We start from the raw sequence: 5,121 nt of genomic DNA on the forward strand, positions 1-5,121 counted from the left end.
AGCCGGCCTCCGCGCGGGGACTGTTTCTGCGTCCCCTCGTGGGCCGGGAGGACGTGGCGCAGCCCGGTGTGTGGACCGCAGGAGCGTCCGGCCTGCCTCTGTGGGTGTCACCGGGTGCCGGTCGGCACGCGTGGGCGTGTCCTATCGCTCCACGCGTGTTCCCTCCCTCACCGTCGCCTTTCCTCCGGGACCACGGTTTCAGAAATGGAGCCATGGAGGTTTGTGCTACCGAGAATCTGAATCTGTCACGCAGACATCCTCATTACATAATCCTGCCACTCCGGGCCTCACGGCTATTTTCTACCCCTTTCCCCTCCTTTCCCCCCCTCCCCCCCCCCTTTTTTTTTTTTTTTTCTTCTTTTGGTGTCAAGAACTGGAGAGAATCCTGCAAGATATTGAAGCATTTAGAATTTATGGTTCTGTTGCCGTGGTTGTCACCTCCGCTCTATGTCAAATTTAAGATTCATTTCTTAAGGATGTCTCTATTTTCTGCTTTATTTGCACATTGATAGTTCTGCTGCTTCACTGGCCACGGCAGTCCGGCGTCTGAGATAGAACTGTGCTAATAAAAGGAAAGGGCTGATCATTAGCAGACAGGCGAGATTCTGATAGCATCTGGCGGATTTTCTCCGTTTTTATATGGAAGCTTTTACATTTTCACCACTAAACATGAGGTTTTAAGTTTTTATCTCGATAGTGGTGAAGATCCGTTCCCCCTTCTCTTTTTTATCAATATTTGCATTTGGGAACCTGCTTACTTGCTAAAGATAGTTTCATTGGCAACTTTTTTTCCACCCTTTCATCCTAGGTTTCCAAGAATTTTTTTTTTTTCTTGTTTACTCCTGCATTTCTATCTTCTGAACATGTTACTTACACTAGGGATAGGTTTGCTCTGATTGTTATTAACTTGAGGCTATTAAACTCATTTTAAAGCTTCCTCCGGGTTTATTGGTTTGTCACGTCTGCACGGATCCAGTTATCCATAACTCTTAAAATGTAGAGCTTTAAAATAAGAGCCGCAATTGTGTTGCCAAGACATGGGAGCTTGCTCTTCAAGTTTTGGCCCCAGAGTTGTCATTGTTTCAATCAAGTGCCAACGAGGTTACTCCTGTTTATTTAGCGTAATAGCTGTTTACAGTTTAAACTTTAAAGACTCATAAAAGTAGGTCTGCTGTATTGTAAAGATCTCATCATTCTTGTGCAAGAGACACAACACCAAGAAAGGCAACAGATTGCTTCTGTCATATCGCTTTGCTGTTTTCGAGTGTACTTAAAGGATTATGATTGATAAGGCTGTCTTGCCAGAGAATGTTGACACAGGTGTGCATCGTTATCTTAATTAAGATCCTGAGAAAATGTTGTCTATAAATGGAGACATAAGAAGGGTAGCATATTTTTGTACAGTTTTGCTTTGGGAGAATTTAATTGCACTTGAAGCCTCTCTGTGAGCTTCCAGATTTTGTGAGCAATTTGGCAACAGAAGTTTTGGAGAGAAATGATAGTTTAATGTTAAGTGTCCCAACATGTGCTAATACAACTTGTGGCCTTTTTGGCAATACCTTGAGTCAGTTTTCTTTGTACCTTACCTTTATGGATTAAAGGGATTTAACTTCAAAAGGCAAGCATAAAATAGAGCAGTATATTGTTTGTTAAGCAAACATTTATTAATGTTCAGAGTAGGATGGCATACTTAATGAGAAGAAACAATATATGTAAATATATGAGAAATGTATGTCACTTAATTTTTATGGTAAAGATGGTAAAACTACTGATCTCAAACAATTTATTTTGCTGTCAAGTACCTAGCTATGATATTTATCAAAAGCTTTGTTTTTATTTTTAGAAATAGAGGACAACTTGCATTTCTTCCAAAATATTGTTTTGTAAATTTGAATTGATGAGCAAGTGAAGATAATACTTTAAGGATCTGAATTTTAACCTGGGTCATCACTAAAATAATATTACTGTCTTTTTTTTTTTTGGAATCTCCAAATGCAAAAACAATGGCAAGACAGATGGATGCTGTTGATTATATTATCCTTGGCTTACCCAGCACTAGTACCCTTTAACATAAGTATCACGTTAAGATTTACCCCTCTCTATAACACATGATTTCCTGGAAGCTGGCTATCCATCAGTGTGTGTGTATTTTCCTTTAATATTAAAACACACTGTAGAAAGAGCAAATGAAAGTGGAGCAGACCGTAAGCGGATGATCGGAAAAGCCAGGTGTAGAGTCACAGCTCATATTTGACTCCAAGAATAATTAGCTGGTTAGGATTACATGGTAAACTAAAAATCAAAGGGAGACTTATTTAGATTTGTTTGTTGAGAGTAAAACAAGAACGTTAATTTTGAGATAATTGCATTATCTTCCAGCCAGCCCATCAAAATTTTTTTCTCTGGCAGCCATAATCCTTATCCTTATGTTATTATCTATGTGTTATTTTAAAACTTTATATATTAGGTTAAAAGAGGTGAAATAGGAACATAAATTAATTATCTATGCCATTTTATTAATAATGCCAAATAATGTATTTATACATTCTGGAAATCTCAAAAAATTAAAGTGTTCTTTAGTTGATAACATGGAAGTAAATGAAATCAGGTAATCCTGAATGAGTTAAACATGTTCTTTGAAATTGACTGTGAATTATGAAATAGCACAGCCTGTTTTGAGGGGTAGTATCTCAATAATTTTGTATATTTCTCTTTAACTTCTACAATGAGTTAATATTTGTATTTTTAACATCTTTTGGATATATTTGTTAGCTGTTTCATAAATAATGTTTTTTCTTAATAAAATAGCAGCTGACTCAACTCAAATAATATGTAAAATCTAGAATTTTTTTCCTTTTTCAGTAATGAGAGTGGTTTGCTTTCACAACACTAATCTGAAGTATGATGCTAAATGACTTATTTCTGCATAAATCTGCCGTGTATTTATAGCTGTAGTATAGCTAAGCACCAATTTAACTTAGCAAATTAACTTAGTTGCTTCAGAATTGAAACCAGTATATTCTAATGTAGTTTGAGTTTAAGTCTTTATTAGTAGGGATGCATTTAACATTTGTTCAGATAGGGAATATAATTTTCTCTGGCAGTTGTCATTTGTGTAATCCATTTTCCCAGCCTTTTCTTGAGCTAATGATATTCCACACCTGAATACAGCTTTTATTTGTTTACTTGCCATAATATGGAATGATACCTTAGAGAAAATTAAGTTACATATTCATACCTAATATCCCAAAAGTATTACTAGTCTTCTGTGTCTCCTTAAACAGGATCATTTCTGTTTTCTGTGTAGGTGATAAATATGATGCTTGTATAATACATTTGGATGTTTTCAGCTAAGTTCAGTTTTTAACTGAATTCTTCCAAATGTTGGCTGACATTTGCCCTTGCACATCCCAAGGCTCATCTGCAAGTGAGTGTCTGCACACGCTGGGTGTGCTCGTGTATGAAGTAACCCAAAAATAGCACTCAGTTTGGCTTTACAAAGACATTTTTATTGGTAATAGGGACTCCATGCAGAATGCTAAGAATGCCACTTGAGGACATTGATTATTAAAATTCTATGAATGCATTAAACCAGAATGCAATAAATAGAAAAATACACTGAATAATTTATTTATTTTTATTTGTCATTTATCCTGGAATTACCTTGAACAATTTATTTTAATGTTATAACTGGAAAATGAAATTTATAGACTCATTTCTTTTCATAATACCAAAAGTGGGGCTGGGGATTTAGCTCAGCGGTTCGGTGGCCTGCCTTGCAAGCGCAAGGACCCGAGTTCGATCCCCAGTACCAAAAAAAACCAAACAAACATAATACCAAAAGTAAGGTTATGATAATTTATAAAATAGAATTGTTATTTAAAGTAAATACTATGTTTATACCAAATCAAAGTTTTGGTTTATTTTGATAACCTATTTCTTTGAAGAATAGATTTAGTGAGAATATCAGCTGTATCCATCATTAGCAAACTCTAAAAAGACAAAGAGTATACAGGTATATGCAAAACTTGTCATTTCTCATTAGAATAGGACTGTTGAATATAGGTAGATGAAAAAGAATTATTTTGCAGAAAAAATTCTGTTGTATAGTGGGCAGAGCAAGGAACTGGACTTAATGATACTGAACATTCTGTGAAGTAACAAAGATAGCTGTATGACAAAAAAAAAGCTAATTTTACAGGAGGCAGCTATAGTATAGCCTTCAATAGAACAAATGCTTCTTTATAGATACTTTCAAAAGCATTATTTTTACTGTAATATGAAATGTTATTTGTTTGTAAGTAATATACTAATATCTTCCTATTACTAATCAGGAGTTAATGTGATAATGAAAACAGAGTTTCATGTTCAATTAAGAGCTGAAGCATTATAGCAAGTTAGAAAATACACAATACAAATATAAAGAAACTGTTTAGCTTTAATTAATCTGATTACTCTTTATTTTTAGACTTAGTTTCATGTTTTGTTTTTAAATCATGTATAGAATTATTGAATTGAAAACAACAAAATCCAGCTATGTGAATTTTTTCATTCTAAGGATAACTACAGGAACTATCTAAATTTGTGCAGATTTGTTAATTTCTCATCTGTCATCAGCTAGATTTATTAAGATTCATATTTACACTTGATCTTATCCAAAAGGCCGAGAAGTGATGAGACTCATATTTCATATATATTGAAGGTGTTCAAATGTATTAAAACTCTACTCCTTTTATATAAAGTAGATGTGTGAAAGTCCTTCATTCTTTTGAAAATATGAAGAAAACATCCTTTCAACAGTTATGGATCATAGTTGATTAATTGAGAAGGTTGTACTTAATGTTCTCTTGTGGAAATAGCTAAAGAGTATGGTTTTTGAGAAATGTATCATCCAAGAATAAAATCAATTGAAGTATTTGTTATTGTAATTCCATGAAGGAAGGAAGTGGCATGAGAGATGAAGCTAACTATTGGTATTTTTTTCTTTAACAGTGCATGGTTCAAAATGTAGCTACTGTGCTGGCTATTGGAAGGAGGAGATTCAGAAGATAGTGAGGTAATATTATCTCTCTCTCTCTCTCTCTCTTTTTTTTTTTTTTATTTTTTTTGTGGGGGGACGCA

The sequence above is a fragment of the Fukomys damarensis genome, unplaced genomic scaffold (genome assembly GCF_012274545.1).
Source record: "Fukomys damarensis isolate Sample0158 unplaced genomic scaffold, DMR_v1.0_HiC HiC_scaffold_32, whole genome shotgun sequence".
NCBI lineage: Eukaryota > Metazoa > Chordata > Mammalia > Rodentia > Bathyergidae > Fukomys > Fukomys damarensis.